The sequence below is a fragment of the Egretta garzetta genome, unplaced genomic scaffold (genome assembly GCF_000687185.1).
Source record: "Egretta garzetta isolate BGI_Z169 unplaced genomic scaffold, ASM68718v1 scaffold126, whole genome shotgun sequence".
Classification (NCBI taxonomy): Eukaryota; Metazoa; Chordata; class Aves; order Pelecaniformes; family Ardeidae; genus Egretta; species Egretta garzetta.
Window position 1 is genome coordinate 1,062,895 of NW_009260128.1, and position 7,393 is coordinate 1,070,287.

Sequence of the window (7,393 nt, forward strand, 5' to 3'; positions counted from 1 at the left end):
AGTTCCAAAACACCTGCAATACGTTGATGACATCATCGTGTGGGGCAACACAGCAGCAGAAGTTTTGGAGAAAGGTAAGAAAACAGTCCAAACCCTTCTGAAGGCCCATTTTGCCATAAAACAAAGTAAGGTCAAGGGACCTGCACAGGAGATGCAGTTTTTAGGAATAAAATGGTGAGATGGATGTCATCAGATCCCAATGGACGTGATCAACAAAATAACAGCTGTGTCTCCACCAACTAGCAAAAAGGAAACGCAAACTTTCTTGGGTGTTGTGGGTTTTTGGAGAACGTATATTCCAAATTGCAGCCTGATTGTAAGCCCTCTCTACCAAGTGACCCGGAAGAAGAACGATTTCAAACGGGGCCCTGAGCAACGACAAGGCTTTGAACAAATTAAACGAGAGATGGTTCTTGCAGTAGCCCTTGGGCCAGTCCAAGCAGGGCAAGATGCTTAAACAATAACATGGAGATAACTTAATTACAAAATGGATAGATGTTGTTTCACTTATTTGCTCAATAGGCCGGAGACATGGGAATATGAACCAGTGAAGCAATAAGCATTCTTCTAATAAAGAAGCATTTACAAATGAAATAGCTTTTAAATTCGGTATTTCTGCGCTGTGCTGAAGATATGTTGTGGTTTTATGCCTTGGCGTTTAGTATGTTTATGTCAAAGGGCTATCGGGGTAGTTTAAATATTTTTGGGTTGCAAATCCCTTATAAGGAAATGTAAGGTGATCCAAGCTGTTCCTTCGGTTGCGCTTTCCAGTTATTTAATGTATACGGAAGCATCGTTCACTTCAGCTTTGTGAAAAATACCACGCGAATAATACCAGTATGCAACGTGAGTCTTTGCTCAAAGCCCCATACTGTGCAGTTAAAACTGAGCTGGACTATAAATCGTTGTTTTTGCAACACAAGTAGTCAGGCTGTGGGATCTGACAGCCTAGCAACAGCGCCGTATCAGCAGAGCTCACTGCCTTAATTAGCTGCTACCGCACAGGCGTGGCACCAAAGGGTACAAACTACTGCAAGCAAATCCCCGGATTTGCATGTCTTGTTTTCGTTTACAATGTTGATGTAGATGACAAACATTATTAATGTAGGGTAATTAAAGTGTGCATCTGTAACTTTCTGACATCTCTGCAGTTTGTTTTATTTGGGGTTGCAGGAAGCGTTACGAACTCTGGGAAAAGCTGTAAAGAGAGGTTAATAGAAGTTACTGAAAACAATTAGAGATTTAAATGGGAAAGCCTTTAAAATTATTGGTCTTTCACTCAAATATTTACATGCATTTCATGGTTGCTGAACTACTTTTTCAAGGGCTTATATAGATTCTGGGTTAGGAGAAATACTTTAAAACAACTGTTGGGATGACTGTTGATAATAGGTGGGTCCGGCTCTTTTTCATGGTTTAAAGTTGTTATTCAGTTAAATTAGACCTTGCTCCACTGATACACGTCTGGTCATTACTTTATTTTGGCAGGGTTTCCCTAACAGTTTGCCTTCGTTAACAGCTACCAAGTGACTCTTGGAAAATAATGAAAATTTCATTCGATGGTATTTGTAATACGATGGCTGTATTGTTGCTGGAAAGTGAAATCAAATGCTTGTTAGCCACAAAATCTCTACAGATGAGTTTCACTGTTTCAGAGAAGCTACTGGTCCTACAGTGAAGGCTGCGAAGGCTGGAGTGCGTGTACGTGCAGATACCCTGATAATGTCCTCCCTTTTTTCGTAGTAGTGTGCCATTCACTCAAGAAATCTCATGGTGTTTGGGTACTGAAGCCGCCTAAAGCTTATGACATCTTTTAAAGTGTCATTGCTTAAGAAAACAAATCCCCTGCGATTAATTACATATGTATTTGCCTTGATTTCTGTTCTTCCCCTTTGGGTACAAGACACTTGAGTTGGTCACTCAAGTCCATCTGATGGGGGCAAAAGGAGGAGGTCTCTGAAGCTCCTTGTAGGCAGCTGTGGGGGTGTCTGGTTTGCAGTAAGGAAGCTGTCTGTGTTCCCGACAGCCTGTGTGCTGGGAAGTTGTGACACAGAAATGGAGCAGGTAGCAGAGTGGGAGGAGACGTGTGTGTTTTGAGAGCTTTTTTTTTTTTTTTCTTAATGTCCCAGGGAACCAGCTCTGTTTGCCTTCCCAGCTTGAAAGTTGTGTTGTCAGCTTTTCTGGAGACCATTGACCTCTCGCATATGTTCATAAAGAGGCAGGGAAGGGAGTCAGCTTTACCTTGGCGAGGCGTGTTCCCACCCCTCTGCTGGAGATGCTGGCTGCGCACGGGGCGGCTGCGGCGCTGGCTGTTTTGCAACTCGCCGTGAAAGATAAGGCTTGCCCTGAAGTTCTGCGGTCACATAAAAGGGACTACCCACCCTCCAACTGGAGGTAGCCGGGCTGTAAGATCCAAATGAGGGGAGGCCTTCGGCCTCTTCTTGTACAGCAGCAGATGGCTTGAGATTTGTTATTAATAATCACGGGAACGTAAGAGGGTCTGAACTGGGTCAGGCTGAAGGTTCGTGTTCTCCAGTATCCTCCCTCTGACAGCACTCAGTGGTGGCTGCTTGGGGAAGGAGCATGAGAAGTGGGACAAACCTTTGGTGGTAACTCCTCCTGGGGTAGTCTCCCAGTTTGACTAGTTTGCAGTGCGGTGACTTCCTAAGCTAGAGGCTGTGCCTGTGTCTTTTTGGTTTCTCGGCTCTGGATGGGCTTTTCTTTCATGACTTTGTCCATTTGCAAATCATAGAATCCTAGGTTGGAAGAGATCTCAAGGATCATCTAGTCCAACTTTTCTAGGTAAGACCACAATGTTGAGCCTCATTTGAATCACTTACGTGGTGGTGAGGCGCTACATGAATTGGGAACTTCCTTATCATTTTGGGTGCCTTGGTTTCAAGCTGATCTGCACCTCGTAGGCTCAGGCAGGGTTTAAAAAGAAGTCTGGTGCAAAAGGAAGTAATTCCAAATGTATAAGGAAGATAAATGGCAGCCTTGCACTTAAAAATGCAATCTGAAGGGCTGGTGCCCTTCTCATGGGGTTGTAAGTGTGCGCTGACTCTGCTAAAGTCAGTGTGGTAAGTTGGGATGGACACCTATCTGACTTGGGTTAGAATTCGACTCACAGTTTGAAACAAAAAAAAAACCTTGAGCGTGTCTAGACCTCCTATGAGATAGTGATCTGTCTGCTAGAGCTGAGATGAGAGATCCTTGTGGAATAAGAAAGATACATAAAACTGCTGTAACGGGGTCCCCAAAGAGCAGTTGTCTCGTGCAGGAGGTACCATGTTGCCCCATGGTGGGGACCCATGGTGGCCAAACACTGCTTCAGAGGCTGGACCAGCCTTGGTTGGTCCAGTCATCTCAAAGGCAGCATGAGGAAGCATCTAGGTAGCAGCATCAGACCACCCTTTGTGGAGCATTATGGAGGAACCTAGTCCTCACAAGTTCGAAGGTGTTAATATGCTAGAGAATAAGATGGTGAAATAGATGCTAATCCAGCCCTTTATTTTCCAGCATTATTGGTGTGTCTCAGAGGGCTGGCCTGCTGACTTCTCTTTTACAGGATACCTAATAATTAGGGTTGAAACAATCCAATCCTTCCCTCTTACTGGTTTTGGTGTTAGCAGATGCTGCATCTGCCTTTAGTTGCACCCAAGACAGACCCAGTTTTGCAAACGACAAACCTGGTGAGACACAGTGGGGTTTCTCTGCTCCCTCAGAGCTGTCTTGTCTTAGGGGAGCATTATCACCACCTATTCTACTTCTATTCAGGGTTATGGTTTACTAGAAACACTCTGGCGGAAGATCAAGGTATTTTTAGAACCATTCAAAGTTTTGCAATGTTTGTGCCACATTTGCACCACAAGGCACCTGGCAGATACAACAAAGGACTTGTGACCTGCAGGAGAAGTAGCTGGGACCAAGGAGTACATGGCACCAGCTGTCTGTCAGTGGCTACCTTGATTTTTTATGGCTATACAGGCTCATCAAATTAAAATGGCTTTTAACACTGTATTTTATCTTTCGCATTCTTGATTTTGTTAAGTCAAAAACATTAAGGAAAATATTTATGAACCCAAATCTCAAATGTTGTATACCTAAATAGAGTATTTTTTTTCCCAAGGCAAATAAAATAGTTTGCTTTCTTTTGCCTAATTTTTTGACTAAGTGTGAATCCCATGGAGTAAGCGGAGGCTACGCATGCTCTGTACATCTGACCATCCACCGAATGAGTATGTGGAGGGATTATTCTGTCCCCCTGCTTTAGATGTTGATAGGTAAACTGCCATAGCCTTCTGAGGAGTGTTTTATGGGTGAAGCAGAGGAGGGAAGGAATACCACATCTGTTTGCTTCAGTTACAGTGTTCCCGCTTCTTAGGATTTTGTCAGTGGAGAAGACAGGGATCATTTCCCGCAGCCCCTTTGTCTGCAGTCTGGTGCTTGCAAAACAAGAGGATGTAGGCTCACTGAAAACAGAAAGTTCATCGGCTTTGGGGTTGTTGGAAGAAGGTTGGGACGTGACTGAGTGTACTGTAAAAGCACAAAAGGCAAATAAGAGAATCCACAGCTAAGTTACGTTCAAACCTCACTCCTAAGTCTTCGGATGTATCATGGTATTTGAGCGCTTGACCCATGAGGTTTAGTGCTCTGAGTTGGCAGTACTATAATAATAATTTTTATTGTGCTTTCTGTGCAAGTTTTAACCATACCTGGTTTTGGATAGTGTTTTTAAGTAACACCGTGACTTTATAGGTCAATTGAGTTAATCACACATGGGAAGTTCAGGAGGTACTTGAAAGCCTATCAATAGCGAAGTGCGATTGAATGAGGAACGATGCTTAGCATTTAGTAGTGAACATGTATTTCAAGAGTTGTGATGTTGAAAGGAGTTGTCCTACTTGATTACAAGCCTGATATGTGGGTTTTGTCAAGCTCCCTTATATTTAGAAAACACGTGATGATAGATAAGGTGCTGTACTTGTGACCCCATGCACAGTCGTAATAATGCTATGTGTGGTTTTCTTTCAAGAATGTGTTTTTTACTGTTAGTCAAGTTGGGAGGCTGGGATTTTTTTTAATATGGCAAGTTTTTTCTTGCGAGGAAATCTTCTCTTCAGATTATAAACAGGGACTTTGATAAACATACCCATTACCTAAGGAAGTAAATATGGGTGTGCTTATCTAAACCTGTTTTAAAAAAAATAAAATCCAAAATCCTCTAAAGTATTAGCAAACATAGTAACTTACTATTATAAATCTGCCAAAATTAATTACACCTGCCTAAAAATGTGCTTTTAGTTAGGCATTTTCGATTAGTTTTGCTTGATATTTCTACAGAAATAAGAAACTCCTCAGCTAGATTGCATCTTCTTATTTGTACGCTCTGTGTTTAGCACTGCAAGTGGAGTAGCCATGGAGTACTAAAGATAATACATAGTTATAAATGGTTTGTTTTGATAGTAAGCAGTGTCAAGTAACTGTAGTGCGAGCAGTTGTTTATATACAGAGCAAGCATAACACTGAGCTGTTACAGCATGATTATTTAGCACTTTCTACGGTGTAAAAGTGTATTAAATGGGGAGTAGGTGAGTAATAAATGGCTGAGATGCAGAAAAGCGAAAGTGATAAAAAAGATGCATGATGAAAAGCAGGAGAATGGTCTTTACGTATGTGGCTAAGACAACTGGCGTTTTGTGTGTTAGGAATAGCATCACAAAACAACCCATAATGAACCAGCCACGCCATAATCCATGCTTATTCGTTGTGTAACAGGTTTAAGGGCTTAGCAGTGTGGCTCAAATTCTGCTCTTGGCGTTGAAGAGTCACAGTTACGTTGTGCTTCTCTGGTGGAAAATCTACTCAGCATTGCCCCGAAGAGTAAAGGAGTATGTTTGTATTTGCAGAATGGTAAAGCGTGTCATGCAAAGCAGCATGCACGTGCTGGAGGAAAGTGAGTTTGGGAAGCTTTTAAATCAGACTTACAGTCCCAGGTATAGAAAGAGACCTCATTTTAATAAGGCTCACCATTGGGGATCTCATACAGTAATTTGGTGTTCCGCATAGCCCACTTTTTTCCAGTTGCTTGTGAACTGAAGAAGTGGAGGGAGAGAGGTGTTTCATTGGTGGTACGTGGCACTTGAAACTTGTCGTTCTGCTTCTTGCTCATTGTTATTAATATCCTGTAAATGGATAAAATTGGCTGGAAACTTATGTTTCAGAAAGGCAAAGAGACAGGTTACTGACATGATTTATGCTCTGTTTGTTTACCGTCTGATGGTCCTTTTGGTTCACTAACAGATGAACTCTGGGTAGGCAGAAGAGGGGATTAGTTTACTTTTGGGGCTCATGGGAAAGAATCTCTGTTTCTCAACTTCTGGCTGTGCCTCTGATGAAAAGAGGGACTTTGAGTCTTTGAAAAGGTGAAGCTTGACTTTATAATGATAATTTGCTCTTAGAAATTATTTGAAGTCAGAACACTTGGCACTGTATAAAAGTATATAAAAGAACATGTAAAAGTATATAAAAGAACATGTATAAAAAATCTCAAGTCACTGCCTTGAGGAATATACATACCAATTAGAACATAACAATATGTACTACACGTACTATGCATTAGGGGGAAAAAAACTAACAAAACCAAGTGATGGATTTTATTTGGGAAAATAATTTTGAGTCATTTATGGAAAACATGCTTTTAAGAATGAATAAAAAAAGAATGAAAAAACAGTTCTAAACGCAGTGTCGAAACATGAAGTCTTAAGTGGGAAACTGATACAAAAGATGCATTAGGGAGAGTGAATCACTGCCCAGACAAAAGAGAGTAGGGCGTGGAACTGTGGAGGTCCTTGAAGGAGAAGAATGGCACTTGAACCTAACACACGAGACATTTGACCTGGGTGTTGGGCATCCTTTGATTTTTTTGGAAGAGCACTATGCTGTTAGCAGCAGAGTTACTTGAATAGGACAGAGTTTTGGAAACAAGTTATGAGCTTGGTGGCTGGAGAGGACACTCTAGTAACTAAAGAAGGAAAAACCTGAAGAATGGGCATCTTGTAGGGAAGAGGACAGGAGGGGCAAGGAGGAGGCATGGAAGCTGGTGCTGAAATGTCATGGCAAAGAGGCAGCCAGTAAGCAGGGACCGAAGCCATGCAAGCGAGGGAGAGCCCAAATGGAAGAATTAGTCATGAAGGGCCCAAACAGGTTTGAGAGAGAGGAGGCGAAGGTGCTTCTGGAAGAAGCAGAAGCGTTGGGGAGGACTTGAGAAAGGAGAGGCTGAAGAGTGAGCAGACGGGAAGGGAGGAACGGGGAAAAGCAGTGGCCTTCAAACTGCGTCCGCGGGATGGAGATGGCCAGGGAAAGGGACCGAGGGCCTGGCAGCCAGCTGTGG